Raw genomic sequence first — 26428 nt, forward strand, 5'->3', positions numbered from 1 at the left:
TATTTAGCGAGAAGTGACTGGGCTCGAAGAGTTTCTGGTTTGTTGGTGATCTGGATTGGATCATTGGTGTTTTTTCTGTGACTTTGTTTTCACGAAAGTCACGGAGTTTGGGGCATTTGGTCCCTTTGCAAAAAGGGCAAGTGGGATTGTCCTGAGTAGGACATTTGTTTGGGACATGCGCGTTGGGACATTTGGGACAGATTTGTGAGTTTTTGCATTCTGACATGCTGTGACCAGGTTGGAAGCATTTTTGGCAGATGATGGGAGTTGGAGCTGGTGGATATTGCCGTACAACCACACCCTGAGTGAGGAGTTCATCAATGGTTGCCGTGTTCGTGGAGAGGACACGGATGAAGGAAGTTGGTCTGTCTGTTTTGCGGGATTTAATTCTCCAAAGAGAATTTATTTGAAAATCGAAAGCTTGGATTGGCAGTTCGGATTCGATGTCATCAGGTGTGGATGTCCTGTTCCACGTTCCTGGTGACGACGGAGTATGTGGGGAGTTTTGGGGTTTTCGGTTGATTGGATGAACTGAGATTGAATTTGTTTGGGTCAAAAGATTGGTTTGGGCAACGAAGTTTGTTGGAATTGGAGTATTTAAGATTAGCAGGGCGGTTTGGTTCCAGTTGACCTTGAGGACTTCGATGGATTTTAGGTTTAACGCAGTTGTCAAGTGGGAGTAAAAGGATTTTTGAGTGGAGATTTCTTTGGGAATTTTTTTGATTGTGTAGAGTTTGAGTTGTTGGACTGAATTGAATCAGTTGGGGAATAGTGATACAAATATCTGAGTACAAAAAAAGCAATCTATTTTAATTTTACATTCATGGAAGACATATACTTGACGGAATTTTCCCGAAGACCAAACAAACTCCCAATACAAATATGTATTTTTCTTCGCAGTAAAGTCTAGATCAAATGTAAAACAGTAACTTTGTAGAAAAATCCTCTGAAAACAGCTGAAATTTGATTAATAGATTTTTATTTATATTGTACTTCTTGGCTAATTCAGCAAAATACACAAGTAACACATTTTCAGAGAAAGAAGTCGTTTTTTGTCTTGACTGCCAATCCATAAAATTCTTATATGCGGCATTACGCATGCTTGAGTTGGAAAAGCGTCTGGCTCGCTTGCTGTGTTGCTTCCAACTGCTCTTTTTCAGCTTCGCGCATCTCCCTCTGATGCTTTGGCGCGAATTCTAAATGTATAGTTTAAGAAAACTACACATTTTCAGTTTAAATTCTTCCTTTAACAAGTAATATAGAGGTTTCATTAGCATAACTATTTAACGGCCCTAAAATTAAAAACACACTTTTGGTGTTTGTATGGGCCACTCAAAATCCATCCGGCTGCATCTGCAGCAAACGAGGTATTCTATGTTGGTAGATTTCGGTGGTTTTCTATCCATTCAGATGCGATCATGGTATTTATTGGCAGGCGAATATTTTTTAATCCGATTGACAATCAGTTTTAGTCCAGGTCATCCGCGTTTTCAAAAGTATATTTCACAATGAAGTAGCATCCTTGTCTTTTTCTCAGATATGTGACATCTTTTACCGCAAAATGTTTTGGTAATATTGGCACAAACGGGGCTTTTTTAGCATTCTCCTCCTCCTCCCAAGTGCAATCAACCATAAAATTTAACCAAAAATGTTAATTATAACGCTCATCGTTAAGAAAATTAGGGTAATTTTCCACGACTTCTTCCATGTGAGGAGGATCCATCTGCCCAGGAATAAAACGGCTAGCAAATCAGTACTAATGGCCCCGTAACTCTGTGTAATCGCTCTCTTCTTTGGCGTACAGCACGTGAGAATGGGGAATGGTGCAGGAGGTGGGCACTCACTTCAAAGTCGAGAATGGCAAGAATCGTCGTGTTGAACCGACAGTTTTACCCACAGACCTCGGTTTTTCCGACCGTTTCGTTCCAACCGTCGAAACCGTCGTTCAAAACCATCGTGCAAGAACGAGGTTTGTGGGGCCCTTTAGGGGTTATCGCAATGTTTAGGTATAAATAAAAGTTTTTCCAATTATTTGACAAATAATGGTAAGTTTATTGTCATCACACATAATAAGTAACAAGGATGATAAAACAAGTAATAGTAGATTACAACCCGAAGTGGGAAGGCTTCCATTCTTCTCGAGAGAAAGATAGTTTACCGAGGCGATAGCCGAGGTGAACTATTTCTCGAAAGACAAGAATGGAGCTTCCACCGAGGGTTGTATACGATTTTATTCACAATCATAAATAATACAATTTCTTAACAGATGAGTTGTGACAATCAAGAAACTTCAATAATTTGACGTTTTGATCAGAATTCTAACCAAACTGTTTGAGCTAACATTCATTGTCACAAAATATACTTTGACGATGCTTCTGATGCATAATTTCACACATTCAAAATTAGTCATCACAAGTCAAGATCTGCACAATGCTATCCAAATAAAATTTACGTTTGACACTTATGAGAAATGTCAGTTGCAGAATCTTGCCTACTTTTTTAATCAAAATCTAGATATCCAGCATTTTGAGGGTGGGAAATGGCTATTTCACCCGCGGGGAAGTAAACTGTCATGGTAATAGCTCATTTCCCAACTTTTAAAAAGAATGGAAACTTATGTATTATTAACTGATTGTGAATAAAATTATCTTCTCTTCTACACAGTTTTTTAAAATTACATTAATATAAATCTGAGTATAAACTCCTACATAATTAGGTACATATTGACGCTTGAATTAATTATTATTAACAATGCAATATTTATATTGAAAAATAGAAAAAAAAATTCATCTTCTTTGATTTCGCTATCGTCGCTATCATCATTAAAGTGAACAATTATTTTTTTGATTTGAATTTAATTATTCCTACTGGTACTCATTTTGGGTTTATGTACCTGGACTTGTATCTATTCTCCATAGCATTTGTGTACTAACGATGTTCCCTTAGTAATTGATCAAGAAAACAATGATCCAAGGGACAATGTACCAGGTGTTGTTTATAATAATTTGAATAATAATAACTTACGGGAAGCACAATTAATAACACAAAATATTGTAAATAGATATTATAACTAAATAAATAGTTCAAAAAAGATTAAATAAACATTTTTATTATTACATCTAGATAGGTCGTAACAACATACCTACGTAAAAACTATAAACTAAAAAAATATAAAACTAAATATAATATCAATTATTTTTTTTTCCAATGAATCTGCCAATGAAACAATAGATTCGTTAATTCTTTCCAAACTTCGTGAGGTTGTTTCTAAATTGTTATTAATATTTTTAAGATTATCATTAAGTGCATTTAGATTTAGAGATAATATATTTTTTATGTCTCTTAAATTATCTAGAATATTTTAGTACATTGTTTCTGTACTTAAATTTTCTCTATTTTTTTTGCTTTTTTTGGCGTTGGCGTTACCATCGTCTCCCCTAAATAATCGTGGTCTTGCACCTTTTCAACTTCTTCTGGTTTTCTTTTGTGTTGTACTATCGGCGACACCGACTTTTTCGTTGTCAACGGCTTTTTCTCTGAATTTCCATAATGTAAATCAGACTTTGGCCAGTGGCGTTCTTTTTGATTTTTCTCTAAACATTTTAACATCAATATAGACACTTTCATCTTCGTTTTACCTTGAGGATTTATATGCAACTCGGTTAATTTGGTAATTTTTGAATCAACGCTCAAACCATCTTTTTCGTACAATAATTTAATATCTGCCCGGCGTGCTATGCCATCAGGATGTTCAATGTCTTTTTCCATCATAGCATTGCGAAGACATTTTATTAAATGACAAACATCAAAATTGTGTAAAACCGTCAAGTTGTTTATGATATATTGATAATCTGTTCGTTCAAAATTTGATTTTAAAGTCAAATATCGGATGGCCGCCCTATTAGGTCCACCTTGGTCGGATGTTGTGAACTTCATTAATTAGTTTTACAATTAAGTCTGCCAATTGATAAGTCTTAATCCCAGATTTGGTAAAAAATCAGGCAATAGGTTGCGTCCATTTATAATTTATGCCAGTTAACATAAATACCATTGCTTTACTGGCAGTGGCGTAACTAACTATACCGTTTGAGGCCCGTGGCAAATTCATCGGATGAGGCCCTCCCTCCCTCAATATAACTAATGACAGTAACTTTTATTTGGTAATAAATCACTACGTGAAATAGATACAGCCACGAACACGAAATCTTAAGGTGCGTCCTCACTTGTAACAGAACATCGTAACGTAACCTCGTCGCGTAACATTTTTGTGGTACGCGATGAAGTTACGATATAATGATTTTTGACGCGTATCGCAACATCGCATCGTAACATAGAAGCGAACATTATGCCGTTCCGATTTCTTCAGTTAATATCGTCCACTGCATCAAGATGGATGTTGCTGCTGCGGCTTACATTGTTATTCATCATTTAATAATGAAGAAAACAAAACCTAGACAACGACGATATTGGCAGAATCGCTTATTTTTCAGTAGAACTGCATATGGTGGAAAAGAGTTACTGTTGGACTTGAAATTTCAAGCAGTTAGTGGCTTATATAAAAACTTTACGAGAATGTCACCAACAGATTTTGAGTTTTTGATCAATTTAATTGGACCAAAAATTGCCCGAAAAGATACTCCAATGAGAAAAGCAATATCTGTTCAAGAACGATTGGCAGTGGCAATTCGATTTTTAGCCACTGGTGATTCTTTCGCAAGTTTACAGTATCGTTTTAAAATTCCCAAACAAGCAATAAGTGTTATAATTCCCGAAGTGTGCAAAAGTATAGTGGAAGGCTTAAAACAAAATATACAAGTAAGAACATTTATTTACAAATTATAATAATTCTTTGAACCACATGGTTCATAAATTAGTGGAGGATCTTCACTGAGGCAGTTATATTCGCCTTTGTCAGCACGAAACAAAATCTCCATAATTTGTTGTTGTACACCTATTTGTGTCTCTTTTGAGTATTTTTCCAGTTTTGAGGCAACAAGATTTCCGAAAATTTGATGTTCACTAGTTTCTTTTTTTGAGGCTTCTTTAAGAATTTTAAAAGCAGCCTCCAGCTTTTCCTCTTGATTTGTTTTTCGTTTTTTTCTAATTGGGGTTTCAATCATTTCTTGGGTGGCCGGAGTAGAATCTTGCGATTCGATGTCTATAAAATCTTCATCACCATTTTCCTCCCCATTATCAGATTCAATCTGAAATTTAAAATGAGATAAATAATACTGTATTTTTATGATTTTTTTTTATACTCCGAATTTTTTTTATGATATATCTATTTTCGACGCAACATTTACTGCATTTTGCTGTAACTGTTTTTATTATTATATGTATTAACCTGGACTATGTTTTTACCGATCCCTACATCAGCTGAAGGATGGTTAAACATAGCGAAACAATATGATGATATTTGGAATTTTCCACATTGTTTGGGTGCTCTAGATGGAAAACATGTGGTGCTGCAAGCACCCATTAATACAGGAAGTGAATTCTTCAATTACAAATCGACATTTTCGATTGTACTGTTTGCACTTGTGGATGCTCATTACAACTTTTTATACGTTGATGTTGGTGCTCAGGGACGAATTTCAGACGGAGGAATATTTAAAAGTTCTTCTCTTTTTAAGAAAATTCAACGAAATTCTTTAAATTTTCCATTGCCCGAACTTTACAAGGTAGGCAACAAAGTCTACCTTATTTTTTTCTTGGGGATGAAGCATTTGCTTTGAGTGAAACATTAATGAAGCCATTTTCTGAAGTACATTCGAAAGGATCACCAGAACGAATTTTTAATTACCGTTTATCTAGAGGTCGTAGGCTTGTGGAGAATGTTTTTGGTATTGCTTCAGCGATATTTCGAGTACTTCGCAAACCAATGTTGTTAGAGGCCGGAAAAGCTGCATTAATTGTATTGACAATAGCTCATTTACATAATTTTTTGCGAAATAGTTCAAGTTCTTGCTCTTTATATACCCCGAATGGAACATTTGACGAAGAAATTGAAGGAAATTTAATTGAAGGCACATTTAGAACTATAACAAATGAATCTACATCCTCGTTACTTCCAATAAGAAACGTACCAAGAAGAGCTTGTATGAATGCTAAATTAGCACGAGAAGAGTTAGTTAACTATTTTCAAAACAAAGGGCGCATTGCATATCAAGACAAATACGCATAAATATGAGTGAGTACTCACCGTGCTTGTTGTTTTCCGGACGTTGTTCTTGTCCCAAAGAAACTGTAAACTTTTGAAGGCGTACCAGCTGCTCTCATAAATCTCGGAAAGTCCTAAAAAATATGAATTATTGTTATTTAAATTTTTGTAATAAGTATAGTATTAAAACAGACAAAAAAACTATAAACATTTAGTTTTAAAAACGTAAGGTTTAATTATTGTTGCTTACCTTTTCCTGTCCCCTGACTCTTTTTCATTTTGAATTTTTCTCGCCGTAGTGCAGCTAGTAAACCGTTTACTTTTTTTTGCAGTCTTCTGCAGTTGCCCCGTCGATCTCTTGGGCAATTGCTTCCCAAGCATCACTTTTTTTAATTTTATTGTAGTACGATGAGTTTTTAGAATCCCACAAAATTTCATAGGATCTATATTTCTCAATCAATTCCAGCGTAATTTCTTCGGTCCACTCCATTTCAAATGTTTTACTAAATTGACAAAATGACCAAAACTTCTCAGTGGTCCGTAAGTAGGTAGTTGTCGGTTTTTCGCATCAAACGAAAGTTACGCATTGATGTTGCACATGCCGTCCACACGTGTAACCAACACTCCATCATGGTCGCGTAACATTCCTTTGATGTGACGCTGAAAAACCGACAAGCGATGAAACGCTCCGATGTTACGATGTTACGGTGTTGCGTTGTTACGGAGTATACTTTTCCAAGTTGAGACTCGTTTTTATGAGGGTACGTCTTTGTGTAAAAGTTAAATGGCTCTACAATGCAGACCATAAATTGTGGTTGCAACTCATCACTAGGGTTCGACCAGGACCGCACCGGACCCAACAGTGCTTTTGGTGCCAACTCTTCGATCAAATACGATCAAAACTTTTTTTGTCATGATTTAAATGCTGTTGATGTGTCTAATGATAATTTGACAAAAGTTTGCTAATTAGCGTAATGATGCTGTACATTGGATAAGGATAAAATTAGTTTTAAATTAGATTAAACTGTTTAATCATCGCTCTGGTAATAATAGGATTGCTATCAAAACACGCGTCAACATTTTTTGACGAAATTTGGTGTTTGGAAATATGTGAATTGTATTTTTGATAAAAAAATTTTTGTCAACACCAAGATTTGATCCAACAATTTTCTGTATCTGAAACTGTACTATCACAAGAGTTAGTTTATCTCAATTTCTGTAGCCAAGCACAAGGGCAACATTTGGTGAAAAATTTGGAAAAAAAGATTTTGTACAAATTATAATTTAATGAGGTCTGCCAGGTACAAAAGTTTGCTTGAACTCTATTCAAATAGTCTTAGAAAAACTTTCTCCTCTTGTCTTGTTGGAAAATTTAGAGATAATTCCATAATACCCTCAACCCGTGGGTAAATCCTAATAAGGGCAGGTTTTAAGGGATAATCAGGTAGTCTTGAGCAAACTTTCTATTTTCACGTAGAAGTTTATTTCTCGTTCGTACTCAGTGCAGTAAGGAGCTTTTTTTTTGGTGTTCGGTTGCGTTCTGTTTGTTTGTTTGACTTTCTGGTTGTGATTTTACTAAAACAGTCTTTTTCAAGACTCCTTGATAGATGAATATGCAAAAGAACAGGGCCACATCGTTCTTCGTCTTCCGCCATACTACTGTGTTCTCAACCCAAACGAGTTGATTTGGAGCACATAAAAAAGATCAATTAGAAGAAAAAATACTTTCCCGACGCTAAGCTCAAAAGTTGTAGATTTAATCCGCCAATAAGCTGCAGATATAACCTCGGAATCTTGGAAAAATTGTATCAGGCATGTTGTCGATGTAGAGAATACTTTTGTGTCGCCAAATTTTAGACCTTTTGTAATTAATTTAGAAGAAGATAGCGATGACTCTATAAGTGATTATGATTCCGATTAATTGTTTCAATTGTTTGTTTTTTTTGTTTTAATATACAAATTATACTAATCAGGGATTTATTTTATTTACTAAATTTTAAAATGAAAGGAGAAAACCAAAAAAAAAATTGCGGCCCGGTCCTGGCTTGAGACCTCTCGGACTACCTAAGAACTAATTTATGACAGGGTTCTTTACAACCTCGAAACCACTGCTAATGTTTGCGGTAATTGTTATTGCAGGGCCATAATAACGAGTCTCAACTTGGAAAAGTATACCCGTCCACATTCATACACGGCGATGTTACGTTACGATGTTCTGTTACAAGTGAGTACGCACCTTTAGACGTCATTTTTCTGACGTTTCAAAAATTTTAGTGTAGTCTGCATTACTGTCATTATTATTACTGACGTTTAAAACACCAAAGTATTGACAAGTTGTCAATTAAGAATTATCATGACTGAAGTATTTAAAGTCGATAAAATTAGAATAATGTCTTTTTCTAACACTAATATGTTATACTGTTTCTATGGTGCATAAGAACTCACCCTTTATATTGCTCTTAAAATACGCTTTTTTTTATAAAGTACGTCGTCAATGGCAACGTATCTTATAGAGTTATAAAATACGATTCAAAAATTTACTTTATTCATTTTGCTTACATTTTTCATAAAAGTTAAAAGTACAGTAATTGAAATTTTGACCGACGTTGTTAGAACTAGCACATTTCTCCCGTAACATCGTTAATGTGTTTTCAGCTTCTTCTGCAAATATTTCATTCACAGTTGCTCTTGTAATAGCCGTTTCATTCTTAAACTCTCTTCCAGCATATTCTTCTACTTCGACTACTTCATTCCCAATGGCGCTCGTAGTATTAGATGTTCCATTTCCAAAAACTTGTCTAGCTATCTTTAATCTTTCTCCCAGCGACTCTTCAATATAAGATTCTGCTACTTTTGCAGATTCCCATCCTCCATGTCTCTTCAAGGACGTAATATCTCCCCCTACATTGTAAATTTTATTATATGTTCTGAATAATAAACTGACTACTCACCAGCACTAACAAAAAGAGTTGCCGAAGTGGGGCGAAAACAATGCCCAGTGTAACTCGATGGATTTTCTAGTGAATCGTCGTTCCTTATGGGTTTTAGAATCCGGAATAATGACATTTATTGTATCACCACAATCATGTACGTCACTGAATTCCATAGCGGCCAATTCGGCTTTTCTACAGGCTCCAGCAACTCCGAAGATCAGTGCAACCTGAAAAATTTCATAAAATTTATGTCTAAGTATAATTTATTCCTTACTTTGACAAATAAATATTCCCCTTCATCCGCTTGTTGTAAAAATGTTCTAATTTCCTCTTGTGTCAAGACCTTGGACTTTTTACTGCGATAACCAACATTTCAATTTTTAAGAAAGGAATAACAGCACTAAACTTGTCAATTTGTATGTTGTCTTTGGCTTTTAGTGTAGCCTTGAGCATGGAATACTCTGGCCACAATGAGGCTGGTGACAACTTTTGCGACTAAAAAGTAAATGTGTTGGTTTTTCAAAAATGTTCCATTTCTATTTACGCACTTACCCTCATATCCAGGAATGTCAAAATGACATCTTCTGTTACTTCCGTGATGCCATTCTTATTTTTCCAGTCATGAAATGAATGATACACTTTCTCGTAGGCGGGTTTTGATTTTGCAGGTAACAAATTGCCCCAATTCCTTACCTTTTTCCTCAATTTTTTGAGGAACACTCGCACATTTTAACAGATGCAAATTGTTTTTTCACAATTTGTTTACTGTTACTATAGGAAACCTACCACTGCACCCTTTACCCACCACACTTTGACACATTTTGCTACAACTAAGAATTTTTTAATCAAAGAAGATTTTTCATAAAACAAGCATTAGTGTTAGAAAAAATCTTGAAGACAACTCGTGTTTTATAGTTAAAAAATCTCGTTCTATAAAATCCTCGCTCGCTCCGCTCGCTCGGATTTTAACTACGAACTCGATTTTTAAACTCTCTATAAAACACTAGTTGTCTTAATAGCTATTAGTACCAAGCGGTATTATAATTAAAAAATTAATACTGTCGAAATTGACAATGCAAACAATTAAGGTTAGAAATTCTAAGTGAGGTTTTTCACCATGCGACAGTTAGATGACATTCACGTCTAAGATTTTTTGTCGCCAACTGTACATACGCCCGCTATAATTGTAACAATTACGTAATAATTGAACTAAAAATTACAATTTTTGCCTTTTACAATTAAATTTAAATAATTAAAATTTTTTTTTCTGGCTTTTTGTTCTGCAAAAGTGTTAATTACTATCGCGGAATCAAAATTTCGAACATCAAATTGATTGATGTTTAAAAATTGTAAACTGTTCTTTATTTTTATAACCTTAATTTATAAACGTAACAGCAAGTGTCAGATCATTTCAAGTCATACGCCCTTCAAACAAGTGAAATCCAATGATAAGCTCCACAAAGTAGAAAGTGTTGCGCTGCGCATCTGTAAACGGCATAAGTACTAGCTGGCGATTTTTGGATCAGCTCTGAGATATGCGTAAGGGGAAGACTTCTGATTTTAGAGCAAAACAGTAAGCAGTAAGTGGGTCGCAGGAAGAGTGCAAAAGTAAGCTTGTATCATTGTGGTACTATATGGATGTTAACAAAGCGAGAACCAAGGAAAAAAAGAAGTTAAAAATTGTGAACGGGGATGACCCCTGTTCAGTAGTTTTTCCTAGCTCATCTAAAAATCGCCGGATAGTACCTAGATATTACATGCATTCAAGATCACTTTGAAATATCACAGTTTTATTATTATAAAACCTCGTGTACATTTACATGTAAGTTTATCTTCCAAGTTGCTTAGGAAAAAAAACTTGGAGATTCACTCAATTATTATCAAACTGATACACTTTTGCAACTGAGCTAAGGCTATATTGCACCTATAAAACTTGGTAACAGCAAATAAGCATCTGCATTGTTGAGAGTAGTTTAGAGTTTTTAGGCGACACGCATCTCTAATAAATCATGTTTGTTCGATCCGATCCTGAAGAAAACTATCAGGTAACTGATCCGTTATTTACAACTCGAAATCTTCGTTTTTTATGAAGTGGTTAACTTTTACATAATGGCAGAATTTTATGACAATCATATAGTGTTAGCTCAGTTGGAAAAGTATATTAAAAGTATATTAAAATTATTATAAATTATTAATATTTAGTAATAGCTCCATTGCCTTCTACAACTCTTTGCAATCTCGTTGGCATCGAATTGCATAGATTAGTGCAGAAGTCCTGGGGCATTGCGTGCCATGCACTGGTAATCGCAGCCAGAAGTTCATTCCTATTGTTAAAGGTTAACCTTTGATCTTTATCGTTTAACAATAAAACCCCACATGTTCTCAATAGGGTTGAGATCTGGACTGCGACTAGGCCAATCTAGGATGTTTATGTTATGATTCTGAAGCCATGTCCTTACACGATGGGCCGTGTGTACAGGACAATTGTCGTGTTGGAAAACAAAGTTGTTTCCATAGGCTCTCGTCACTGAAGGTAACAAAAAGTTATCCAGAATCCTAACATAAACATCACTAGTTAACCGCTCCTCAACATGAACCTCGAGCAGAAATCTAAGCCCACATGTTAGCTTTAAAGCGTCTCTGGTCGTGCTGAGCTACATATGGCTCTTCAAAACGAGCACCTCTCGGTTTGTAAACCGTTACATGCCCATTTGATGACGATTGGAACGTTTTCTCATCTGAGAAAACCACCTCGTTCTAAAAGTCGTTATCAACACCTAAATATTGATGCGCAAAAGCTACTCTAGCTTCCATATGTTGTCGGGTAAGCCTTATTTTCCTTGCTGCTGCACGATTACGCAAACCTCCTTCCCTTAATCTATTACGGGCTGTTCGTACGCAAGCAGGAAAACGGGTTCTTCCCACAGCTTCAATGGCTGTGGTAAAGCGTCGCTCTCGAACAAAATTAGTTAGAGCTTCATCTTGTTCTTGCGTAGAAGCACGTCTCCCTGAACCATTTTTTCTTTTTATGGTGGTAGTATCTCTCCATTTTTGTATTATAGCATAGAGAGTACTTCTTGATACGCCTATCGTTTCCGCAATTTGGCCATAGGACATACCATCTGTAGAGCCCTATTGCCTCGATTTTAACGGCTTCTGCCACTCTTGGCATGACAACAGTTGTATGTCAGTCACAATGACAAGAAAGCTTGCTTTACAGTGCCATGTCAAAAAGTGATGTTCGAAATTTTGATTCCGCTATAGTACTATGCCGGCCGAAAAATTTCAAACACCTTCAAAATTTATTGACGTTAAAGTGGAAACTTGGCTTTATGAAAAACTAACCTTACTTTGACATGCCATGCCATGTCATGATAGATAGGTAAGTACAGTTTGTCAAAAATTCAAATAAAATTGATTCGTTTAACCAAAATCTTATTCTATTTACGTTAATTGGCAAAAATCATCATTTGTAATTTGCACATTATGGTTTTGTACCACTGACCTTGTGAAATAATTGTTTACAAAACTTAAAAAAAAGGCGAAAGAGCACCTAGATATCTGATGGGACTGAAGCATATTCAAGGATGAATAGTAATAATAAGGAAATGTTATAGATTAAAGTTTTGCAATTCATATAGTTAGTTCTTACATTCAGTTGGTGTTCTTCACATCTAGATGCTGCTTTCAAAGTTGGAGTTTGGATTTTTTTGTTAAAGAAGTTTTTGATAAATTTATTTAATAAACGATTATAAAAAGAAGTTTGAAACGGATTAAATTTAAAATATATTAATATTTTGTCATTGCACCATTTGAGTCAATAACTTGTCCTAGTCTTTTCGACATGGAGAGACATAGATTGCGATAGTAGTTTGCTGGTAATGATTGCCACGCTTCCGTAATACCAGCCAAAAGTTGTTGCCTGTTTTCAAAAATTCTTCTTTGCGCGTTTATGCGTTTAACCATCAAACCCCACATATTTTCTATGGGATTTAAATCGGGACTTCGGCTGGGCCAATCAAGGACGTTTATATTGTGATCTTGAAACCATGCTGTTACTCTGTGAGCTGTGTGAATGGGACAATTATCTTGTTGAAACACATAGGAATTATCAGGAAAGTGCGGTTCCACCGAAGGCAGCATGACATTGTCGAGAATTCTAAGATAAACGTTACTGTTTAGCCTTTCCTCGACATGAACAATTACTCCAGGACTGTCCACCGAAATCCAGGCCCACATATTTACAGAAAATCGCCCCGTACGTTCTGACAAATCAAGATAACGTTCTTGATAACGGCTATTTCTTGGTCTATAGACCCTGACACGACCATTGGAACACGATTGAAATACCTTTTCATCAGAAAATACTACGCGATTCCAGAATGCATTATCTCGACAAAGGTGTTGTAAAGCAAAACCAACTCGCGCTTCCTTATGATGAGGTCTAAGTCTCGTTTTTTTAGCTGCTGCAAAATTTTTTAAGCCACTGTCCTTTATTCTTTTACGGGCAGTTCTGACAGAACCGGGAAAATTTGTAATTGTAGTGGCTTCAACAGCCGTAGTAAAAGGACGATCTGCAATTATATTACTGAGGGCTTCGTCTTGTTCCCGACAAGATATTCGGGGCCTCCCAGATCCTGGGAGCCGATCTACGGATCCAGTCAGTGTCCATTTGCGCACAACTGAATAAATAGTATCTTTTGAGATACCCAATTCTGCCGAAATTTGTCTATAAGACATACCCATTTCGCGAAGGGTCACAATTTTTGCCTTATTAAAATGCGACACAGCTGGCATTTTTGACAAAATGCCAAAATTTGAAATAATTTATTATCGAAGGCCATCGTCAGTTAGAATGACAATAAAGGGTGATTTATCATTGATAGTTTTTAAAATGACAGAAGCTTGGTGTTTGAAATTTTTCGGCCGGCATAGTACATCATCGAAGTTCAAATTCCGGGCCATGGAATGTTCAATGGATAAAATAGCTAACCTGCTTAACCTTTCCTATCCCATAGAATTTCTTAGATAAGTTTTTATTAACTTCAGTTTTGAAAATGACCGCTCGGCACTACCCGTAGTTACAGGAATAATTATAAAAAGCAAAAATGCAGTGCACACTTCAGGAAAACTTGAAGAAATAAAATTATTCTTTGTAATTAATAACTCAGTTAGTTCTCTTATAGAAGATGACGTTTCTATGTCGTGCCGAAAAGCGGATCGAAAACTTATAATTTCTTTTGCAAACGAGATCGATATATCTTTTTTATACAGATTAACAAATACTAAAGCCTTTTCTAAAAATTCATTATCATTTAAATTTTGCAAAGTGGCAGGTTGCAAGACACTGAAATTAGAAACAACTTCATTGATTCCAAGGAAACGCGATCTCAATTATACAGGGTGGCCCATCTAAGACTTTCGGGCTCAATATCTTTGTCATTTATGAACGGATTTTTCCAAGATTTAAAATATAATTTCTTGAATAGGTTAGGATGATGTGACATTACCAGCGTCATCTTTGTTTTAAAAATGTTAATTTTACTTGTCTTATTTTAAATTTTAATTAGTTAAGATTTATGTCATTTTATGAAACATCAATAATTATCCGAGTGTGCCAAAACTGAACCGTCTAGCTAGTCAAGTTGCCGAGAAAAAGAGAAAAAAGACCCTCAACATTTCCAAAAGAGGCAAAATCATAGTCGGCTATGAAAAAAATAATTTCCCACGCCCAATTTTGGACATCCCTGCGTTCGGTCTGTCAATAATCGCTGACGTCAGTGACGTTCTTGACATTTGTAATATTTCTCATTTGAGGTTATGTTTACTTTTGAGCATGATGATGAAAATCATTGATTTAAACTTGCGCAGAACGATTTATCTCGATCTTTTGAAATTGCAAACTAATCACAATGCATCAGACCGCGTTTTGGTGCAAAAATTTCGTAGGCACAAGGAAATGTGAGTGAAAAAAACTTGTTGAAAGTTGGTAATCACCAGAAAAATGATTGCAGCATGGTTCGCTATGAGCTATGAGGTGCAACTAGAATTCACGACTTCTTTAGAAATGTCACTGGTTTATTGGAAATGGAAATCCAGTATGCAGTGAAGCGATTTGACTCATTTATGATTGCATTTACGTTAAAACAGTTATTTCAGTTATGATGGAGACAGAATTAGATGGATTTCATCCTTTTTCAGCAAACTTCTTTACTGCACCTATAAAATGTATAGTACTAGATAGTTTTAACATTTTTCTTTTGCTTAATAATGTCATTAATCCAAAGTAGATTAAGGTCGAAGCTCCAATATCTGAACTGCCGTAGTCAAGAGGTCAAAATTGGTTCACAATGTCACAATACGTATGAAATCTAGGACGTAGTGCTGCTATCGAAAAATGCTGGTGCAGAATTGAGCTATGAGCCATTTGTGCGCACTAGCTTGTACCTACAAGAGTGTTTGAATCACTTGATTTACAAGTGAATGTCGGTATAGTTGGTATGCAAAAGTAACGAAGAATGCTGTATCGTTGAGTGGCCCAGTACCTACAAGACCAACGACAAAGACAAGTTTATCCATGTCAAAACGGAGTTTTATGGTATTTAGTGGCTATGCGACTAATAAATTCGTATGTTTCAATTATGATTTGTAGAAACAAGGTCGAATCGACAAATGTAGGCACAATTCTGCACACTTTTAAGACCGCCATACTAAAAGGTGTTATCAAGAAAGTTTCTTCAAGTCCAAATTGGCCGTACAGTAACATTAATATTCCGTTTCGAAAGATTGGCAAATGAAACTTCGAATAGGAAACCAACTAATGATACCAAGACGTATAAGTAATATGGAAATCAGATACATGTACTTACCTACAATTACGCGGTTTTGGATCACCAAAAACGCATGACAGTGAGTTACATTTTCTAAGGTCATTGCAAATTGTAGGAACACTGTTTACATCTGATATTTCAGATTCGTGCTTTTGAACTGAATATGGTGCATGATGTTGCGAGTTGTATTTGTTGCTTCAACAAACCTTGCGAACTACCTAACGATCTAGGGCCACTATACTCCCTCTATTATGATATGGAAAATGTGTTTGCACGGTATCACGACGATTTCTCACTAAGAAAGAATAACGAGTCAAAGAAGTAGTGCAAGAAATAATATAACAAAATGACAATGAACATCATTTATACCTACGTTCCAATGAAAATTGCACACCTGATATTTCTAACAAAGTATCGTCGGTCGACTCTTTCTATGGGATAATTCTTTAAACGAACAATTAACTTTAGGGCATTGTAACATTCATTAATAACTTGGACGAGTGAAAAAAAGACGAACAGGACTGAAAGCAACCCACTGAAAATTATGCAGTACTTCAACACGGACTGTTACTTTCAATATTGAATCTGTTCTTTCTCATTGAACCGCCAAAAGATGCAAACATGTAAGGGACTTTCATTGACACCCTATCGTACCCTGTTGCAAGCATTAAGAACGATTGCAGAACGTTCTGGACGGTGTTGTTGACTACCATGAACGACTATGCCACTTGGATTCTTCTAACATGGGTGGATATGTTTGACGGACAATAACCAAGCTGCTAAAATTGCAAAACCCTGCTTGATTAATTCGATCAAGAGTCGTCGCAACATGATATGGTAAGTGTACAGCGAAGGCAAGTGACTAGTGCCATCGAAGCAATTGTTCCAGTTGAAAGCGACAAGCGATTTGCTCGGACCAAGGGACCGCAAATTCATTCTCCATCACAGAACATATTCAAAAACTTATGCTGCCCCTAATTGTTTGTGTCCATTTCGTTACAAGACAGTTCAAGAAATGAGTTGCTAGTAAAAAAAAAGTCAAATCTCATCGCATCGCCAATAAGCAAAATGGTAGTGACCAAACGCTTATTCCAGCACTTGTTATAAATGTTCAAAGTACAGAGACATGTTGTAACAGTGTAAATATCTGAAACATTTGTAAATTTTTGTACATTCGTTCATTACTATTGTAGAAAATATAGTGTTACATTGCTATAATTGTCACTGGTATAGTTTGTTCACTGTTAAAACTTTGTACCTTACAATAAAATACCTTGTAACAAATTATTTGTTAATCAAAGTAAAGTAGTTTCCTGAAAAAGGACGAAATCTTGTGATCATCTAATTCTGTCTCCATCATAAAAGAGATTACTGTTTTAACGCAAATGCAATCATAAATGAGTCAAATCGCTTCACTGGATACGTGTCACTGAATTTCCATTTCCAATAAACCTGTGACAGTGCTAAAGAAGTCGTGAATACTAGTTGCACATCATATCGAACCATTCTGCAATCATTTTTCTGGTGACGACCAACTTTCAACAAGTTTTTCGCTCACATTTCCTTGTGCCTATGAAATTTTTGCACCAAAATGCTATCTGATGCATTGTGATTAGTTTTCAATTTCAAAAGATCGGGATAAATCGTTCTGCGCAAGTTTAAATCAAAGATATTCATCATCATGCTTAAAAGTAAACATAACCTCAAAAGAGAAATATCACAAATGTCGAGAAACGATGCTCGGTTCAATGCATTGTGATTAGTTACTAAAAGATCGAGATAAAAAATCGTGAATGTGCATGTTTAAATCAATAGTCCCCATCATAATGCTCAAAAATAAACATAACCTCAAATGAATGTCACAAATGTCATGAATGTCACAGATTCATCAACAAGTCAGGGATGTCCAAAATCTAAACTCGCTGTAGAAGTCGATTGTTTCATAGCCGACTATCAGTTTGTATCTTTTGGAAATGTTGAGGTCCTTTTTTGTCTTTTTCTCGGCAACTTGACTTGCTAGACGGTTGATTTTTGGCACACGCGTATAATTATTGCTGTTTTATAAAATGACATAACTTTTAACTAATTAAAATTTAAAATAAAACAAGTAAAATTAACATTTTTAAGACAAGGATGACGCTGGTAATGTCACATCATCCTTACCTATTCAAGAAACTATATTTTAAATTTTGGAAAAATCCGTTCATAAATAACAAAGATATTGAGCCCGAAAGTCTTAGATGGGCCACCTTGTATATGTATAAAAAAAAAATTTTTGCGTCAGCTTCTAGAGCTTTGTCAACTGTGAGCGTACGCAAATTTTCAAAATTTTATCTTTAAAATTAAAGACGATTTTGGGAGTGGACACAAGTGTTGCCGGACCTTGTATATGTTTACTTTAAAGAAGCTTTCAGGATCTTGGAGACGTTCATCCTCACAAATTTCATCAAAATGACGTTTCATTTTTTTCTGATGAGTTTTAGAAAATTCCGGGTTTATAGACCACTTTAGGGCAATACTATTTGCTTGCATTTTCAAATCTCCAAATTCATTTCGATACTTTTCCAGCTCTTCCAGACTTGCAATATCTTCGAGGTAATTGAAGAATTGATGTCCTTAGATTGAAGTGCCTTAGAAGCCGCGATGGTCTGTAAAATTTTACAATGGAAAACCAGTAAATTATCAAAATTACAATTTATTCCTCAAACACCAAATTTTGACAAAAATGCTGACGCGTGTTTCGATGATAAAACTAAAAACTAACAAATAATTCGTCCTTATAATACTAAAAGCTTGTCGACGCGCACCCTTTGGCGCAGGTAGAAGGGAGTAGAGGGAGGAGGAGGGGATGGGGCCGTTGTCTGAGTTCATTATTACATTTTTGTTCCTAAATATTTCTAGACTTTCATAAATGTCTTAATTAAACGAAGACAACTTTCATCAATGTGGTGGTCATTGTCAAAAACATGTTGGGCAACGCTCGATTTTTCAAACCTTCCAAATTTGTGATGATCTTGATGCTCTTTGAACCTTTTTAAAATTGACCTTCTTGTTTGCCCAATAATATTTCTGATCACAATCTTTACATTTAATTTCATAAATCCCCGACTTTTCTGTTGTTCCTACTCGGTCTTTAGGATTACCTAGAAGACTTTGGAGGCTTGGACCCGAAGTAAAAACTACTTTGAGATCCAAACCCTGGAAAATTCTTTCCAGTCCCTTTGTCACTGAAGGTGAGCAAGGGATGGTGACAAAAGAAGTCTTCTCAGGTGTTTTCTGAAAAGTAGAACATTCATTGACCAATTTCTTAAATCTAAATTTTTTAACAATTTTATCAACAATGTTGGAATCGAAACCGTTACACCTGGCAGCATCTTTAATTAATTTTAATTCCTTTGTGAATCTGAATTTGTTTAATGGAAAATTCAAAAGCCTGTGAACAAGAAAATTTAGATTTGCCATCTTATGTTTAGGACAATGATAGGAGTCTGCAGTGATGTAGCGAAGAGTACTGGTTTCCTTCCTATAAACATCAAACTCTAATCTGTTCTTATTTTTAATTACAATTGTGTCTAAAAATGGAAGTTTTCCGTCTTTCTCTATTCTCAATATTTGACTTGTTTGTATTTTGGTGTTTGGGAATAAAATTGTAATTTTAATAATCAAAATTAATTGTGACTTTTGCCAAATACTTCCAAGTCCACGAGATGATCTTTTATGGAATCAAATATGTTAGATGATAAATTATTAAAAATGACGTTTTCTATTTTTTGAAAAGAAGCCTTTTCTGAGGGAAGACGATTTTTGCTTAAAACCCGCCGGGACATTTTTTCAGATTCACGACAAATTTTGATAACGTCATTTGAAGGATGTACAAGACCTCCACGATTTTTAAAATTAATTAAATTAGCAGATGAATTCTCGGCTTTCACTGCATTAATGCATACATCACACTCCAGTTTTGGTATAATCCCAAAAACATGGTCAACATTATCTTCTACTACATTGAACATTGCCACAGATGAAAAAACAAGCAAATAATTATGATCTTCATAAATTAAAAAAATTTTCATAGTTATAGGATTCTCTTGGTGCTCCTGATCCCTTGTAAAAAGTAAAAGATCGAAGTACCATAGATAAGTTTCATACAGATCATCGGCTCCAGTCCCCGAACGTTTGCTTTCTTCGATTTTTTTAAACTCTCGTCGAAAGCTTCCTCGAATAGTGTTAATTTTATTTTTGAATGTTTGGATCGTCGCATTCGATTCAATCTCCTTCAGCTTTTTCAGCAACTCAAAATAAGCTGTATCTTTTTTATACCAATTTTTATAATCCTTGCCTTTTATTTGCCAAAGGCAACCGAAGCTTTTATATAACTCTATAAATTCAATTAAGAATGTTTTCGACCAAGTCCTTGAATCGCTCATCTTAGCAATGCTAACATATATACAGGAAACAGACTGAATAGGCGAGAATAGGCAAAAAATGCAATCAACAATATATTTCCAGTGGTGACTTGGGTTTTCTAAATTAAAATTTTAAAAATACAATCAGAGATGCTTTACGAGTATATCAACCAGTGGTGTCATAAAGATTCGTCAATTTTTGCAAACTAAACTTAATACTCCTAGTTATCATTGTCTTCACGAAAATGTATTCTAACGACGAGAAAACTGCCATGATGATGCTGTAGCGGCTGCAGATTTATATGCACAAAGATATCCAGACCGTGCTGCACACCCAACAGACAAAATTTTCCGAAAATTGGAAAAAGATTTAAGAGAAAACTGGCGCCAACAGAAACGAGTTAGAACTAGAACAGCCACAGGTATGGAAAATGAAGTTGCGGTTCTTCAAGATGTTACAGAAAATTCCCACGTCAGTCTAAACCATATCTATACCATATCAAGTAGGTTTAAGAGCTGTAGGAAACCTGGAAGATTTAAAAGCAAAGATTACGGCTGCTGTAGATCCGTAACACCAGAAATTTTGGAACGCGTGCGGCGATCTTTTATGAACAGAATAGTTTGTTGCGAAGCAAATAATGGGCAGCATTTTCAACACTTGTTACGATGATTTGTTTCCAATTTTTGTTAAATTTGTTACTGTTACATAAATTTGGCTGTAGCAGTTATGTTACCTTAATAAATCGCTGAACAATAAATGTCAGTGTGATGATTTTTTTAAATGTCAAGCATCAACCTTGCAGGCATCATTGATCGATTTTATATATTTCAATTTACTAAAAGCGAAGATTGCTTTGAAAATGTATAATGGGTTGCATTTTTTGAAATTACAGGTCGTACAGTTATGTGAATCACCCTGTACTGGCAGAAATTATGTTCTAGGCTCATATATAGTTGCAGCGGATATTTTAAGTAATTGTCAATTATTGGATTAGGCCTCAAATCACGTTTGTACAATTTTTTGTTCACTAGCCGAACAAAATGCTTCCCCATAATTGCAATTAGAGTATATTTTTCGCGAAATTTATGTTCACATCAATATCCAATAAGTTGCTATGAATAAAATCTGGAATTCTTTAAAAAATCTTTTTTTTGTAAAGAATTTCGGAAATAAATGCTTCTGATGGATAAAACAATTTTTCACCCATATCTTTAACTCTATACTAAAACGCGTGCAACCTTCTCGCTTTGATCTTGAGATGTTCGATTTCGACAAGATGCCAATTTAAGGAAGTTTTCACGTCCGAACCGTACGTTTTTCGCTCCTTTTGCCCCGCTAGAAAAATCGACAAGTTTCCAAACTAACAAACTGGCCGGTTTTCGCCCTCTTCGGCCGTTTGGTTTTAGCAAAATAAATTTTTAAAACTCTGGGTACGAGTCCTGTGTTTTCTGGAACCTCGCCGTACGTCGGTTTCGTGGGGACAAAACCATAACCATAAAGTCGAGAGACAGTCATAAACATCTCAAAAGGGTCTGATTTTTTTGTACACAAGGAAACAATGGCGGAGATTGATTTATTAATTGAGTTCGGTTTATTTTTAATACAGGATCTCTTTGACCATCAAGGTGTGTTTTTGGTGTGTATGCGTAACTTACACTTGAACATCTGGAAACATGTTTAGATAGAAACTCCTCTTAACAAGCGCGCGAATTCATTATTGAGTATCACATATCATCAATTGATGGACAAACAGACAGGTACCGACATCACTCCACACCCCGCCTCACCCGAAAAAACCGATCAAGCGGGTGGTGAATTTTAATGAATCTGCTACTTTACCGGTTTAATGCTTTTGTGTAGTGAGTACTCCAATTAAGCCATAAAATCACTATTTGGTACCTGCTGTAACTGTAACTTGAGAGCGGAGCTACCACAGGGTGGGCCAACGAAAACGAAACAGGCGTTTTGAGGCACTTACTGGTGGAATTTCAAAAAACTCTGAGACAGGTCAATTTTAGATGTGAGGGGGACACACAACACACGTAATTACAACTTTTTTCAGTCTCTGAGGGGTGAAATTTGCCCCCTTTAATTGTTAAAGACATGGCACTTTTTTTGAAGGCCCATTGGAACCCTTTACAATGATATAATTATTTTTTTTATATCTAACCCCTATAAAAAATATTAGAACTAAACAGTTGCGATGAATTTACGTACATATCTATCAACAATTTTTTGGAAATTCCACCAGTGCTTCAAAACGCCTCTGTTTCGTTTTCGTTGGCCCACGCTGTATATGACCAGTATTTTTTACCTCTTTTCTCGGGATCTCAAGAGCACTAATGTAAACAAACTGGACCGCTCCTTCGGGTGACGAAAACTTTATTACTTAAAGCTTACTTAATCAAAGAACCGAACGTGTAATCAATTTCGTTTTTCTAAATTTTAATCCATTCCTGACCTACTACAACAAAGTCGTACTTTATTATCTCTCGAAACCGTAGCGTATCGGGGCAATACGGTTTTTCATGCATGTTTCGCATATTGGGATATTTTTCAAAACAGTTACCGATGGAAATTTTATTGCAAGAGAAGAGAAGTTACAAAAAAAAATCTACAAATGAATCCTAACTTATTCTGTTTTGATGAAATAAAAAAATAATGAATGAACGGATTAACAACTCGAAGAAAACAAAAAATTCTCAAGGAGCCTGTTCGGCGCTTATTTTTAATATGTAGTACCAGAGCCAACTATAGCTTACGAGCCTACGCCTAGGAATTGTGACGTCAGAGCAGTGGCTGTACCGCGCTTCGAAAAATGCATTGGTTTAAAGGGAAAAACGCCTTCCGTACTTCATAAAGAGACCTGTAAAAACTTTCCACTTGTAAAAGTTTTGTGAAACTTTATAAATTATATTGTGATTTATGACAACAGCAAATTTTAAGAAAACAAGCATTTAATCGAACATATTAACAATAGAAATCCATATTATATCTTAATAAAAAAACTAGATTAATGAAACGGGCCCCAAATCATATTTTAACAACTCTTTCTGACTTACCTATAAGCATATATGTACATTTATGTAGTATGTACTTATCATATACACATTATAATATATTACATTACTACTACTATCTTTATAAGAGATAAAATTAAAATATTTAAATTAAATTATTATTGCATCATAATGAATTTTGGTTAATTAATTTGTCTTTAGTTTTTACTAGTTTCATAAGTACATTATTTATATGTTTTAATTTTGCTATAATTATTTAATAAAATATTTGACAAAACATTATTGGCTAATTTATTAATGCTGAATTCGTTTCCAGAAATAGAGAAAACTTTTGTCAATTTTTTGCATTGTATGTATAGGGACTAGGAAATACAATTCTTAAAAAGTTATAAAAAAGCTTTGAGTCGATGGTCAATGCCTTTTTAACAAAAATACAATCGACTCTGCATTCTATAAATGAAATGGTAAAAAGTAACAATAACATAACATATAAAATACGGGTGTCCCGCTTACTCTTCCTTAAAGAAAGAATTATTAAACTACCATAACATGAATAGTCGTTTTTTTCCTGAAAACACGTTTGCGAGCAGTACCATTTAAACTCATCGACCGGTATAAAAATCGGGTTAATTCATAAAATTATAAAAATCAAAATGATAAAACACGTGACTTACCTTAAAATTAACAGCACAAAATTAAAAACCACGTGTAATGACACTTTAGGTGAAGGTTTGAAACTTTGCTAAAACTTTCCCCCACAATTGTGAGATAGAGCTGCGGTCGCTGCAAATGCCACGTGAATGATTCGAGTGGTTCTGATTGGCCGAACTGGTTGCTAGGAGCATTCACAAACCACGCATCCTTAGACCCGAAACTCCAATAGTAAAGAGTGGGGAGAAAACACTAGCGCCAAAGTGGTTGTAGGGGAAACTAATCTGGTGAGCGCCAAATTTAATTTTTTTTTAAGTTTTGTTACGTTTATTCATCTTTCTTTTATTTTCTTACAAATTTCATTTTTACTACGTTTATTCAATTTTAAAATCATTTGTCACAAATTTTATGCAATTTGCTGCTAGGCTCCGGTGACATCCACAGATTGATTCCTCTTCTCTTTAGTAGACTTACAAAATCAACAATGTTCATTGTTACATTACAGTGTAAAAAAGGTACAACAACGGTTTTCCTAGAATTTTGAAACAGATTAGTTGAAATCCGTTTGGAAGCACCTACCTATTCATCGAACAGTTTTCGAAAAAGTCGAATGCACAAGTACAATTTGAGAACTGGAAAGATTAAAAAATAAACGCAGACATTTAAAAAAAAAAGCAGTCGAATTACATTTGTAACATGCATGCATGCATGCGAATTACATGCACACTCAATCTGGACATGATTTTGACCTAAGAAAAAACTTAAGAACGCTTTTTAGTCAATTTAGATTTCGTCTTCTAAATGGCAACGTCCGCAATCTCAGTAGTGAAAATCCTACTCCTGTATTGTTACTACTTTTTTTCAGATTATTTTCTCGCGGACAACTTACTGATGGAGTAGTTTATCTCTTGTATTTCTGAAAAGACCAACCCTTAAGCTAAGATTTGACTAAAAGTAATCATTGAGAAAAATTACACTTTTTTTGCGCCCCGTGTGACTGTAAAAATTGAGAAAGCGGTAGTTGCCTTTTAGACGACGATTTGAACTTCAGTGGAGTAGATCGAGTTGTATCATCTACACTTTCTAGAAAATGGAGAAAAATATGCTATTTACCATTTTTCTATGTGACTTCGTAACTAAACATGCATTTAGTTTAATACTTGATGGTAGACTCAGTTGAAGTGTGACAGGAACAACTACAAATAAAATATTACAAATTAAATCCTTCGTCAAACGATAACTAATCTTCACCGAAATGCAGATTCTTCAGATGTAAAGCCTTCTTAAATGCAAATTTCTAACAGGACCCACTGATTGCTCCAAAGATTTAGAATTTTTTGATAGATAACCGATTCAAGAACACAACGGAACACCACATAATATTTATTGTTTTTACGATCTTCGGTGCACCCATATCAGCCACAATATGCGAAATCACCTAGAAATCATATATTTTTCGTTCTAAAACGAAGATTGCATTTATGTTAATTAAACTTACCGGGAATAAAAATAAACAGTTCTAAACAAAGCGGACGCAAAATTCCATGAAACAAATCAAAAAACCAACCGCTGAAATAAGTTTAAAAAATACCATTTTATTTTTGAATCGATAAAACAGGATGCTAATGTTATCAACATTTTTAAATTTTTGAATTAACGGTCCTCTAACGGCTGTAGGGGAAACTTTTAGTCAGGTTTCAAACCAACAAAACACGATGCCAAGGTCATTATACCTTGACTTACGGGTCTAAACGTACGTGGTTTGTGGGAGCATTGAGTTGTTATGGTTGTTATTGAGAGCGCGCATAAACGCCGGTGGCGCCCTCGTCCGGCGAAACTGTTCTCGTTTTACATATATACAAGATTATTTTTGTACAGGTTAAAGTTGCTTACAACTCAATAGTGTTGTATTTAAACAACAAATAGTAAAATTCGTACAATGGAGCCAACGAAAATAGGCTGCGGGCGTGTTAGTTGTACTTACAAATTGTTGCATAGTGGGATGTCACAACAATTATTCAAACAATGCCGTTAAGAGAAATACGTAAGTGAAATTTTGAAAAGACCAGTTTTACTAACTTCAATAATTGTTAACATTAACCCTGCATAACCCAAACCCTATTCGAGAATTTGCAGTCAGCATTTCATTGGGAACATGAAATCTAACCACCCTCATAACCCTGCATTTATCCCTACGATATTTCCAGAGGTTTGTGAAAATATGTGTTATATAGCACTAATTAATGCCAATGATAAATTTCCAGATATATAAAAAAATGCTGTTGACGTGGAAAGTAAGACAAAGAGATTTGAGCGACATGTTAAAAGAACTTCTACAAAATAACTTACCTTGGCTATGAAATGTTCTGAAACAGTGCAGGAGTTTATGATAGAGCCACTAACTGACAGTAATGTAATGATTGATGT

This window comes from Gnatocerus cornutus, chromosome 8, assembly GCF_029298725.1.
Source record: "Gnatocerus cornutus isolate USDA-ARS CGAHR chromosome 8, icGnaCorn1.1, whole genome shotgun sequence".
NCBI lineage: Eukaryota > Metazoa > Arthropoda > Insecta > Coleoptera > Tenebrionidae > Gnatocerus > Gnatocerus cornutus.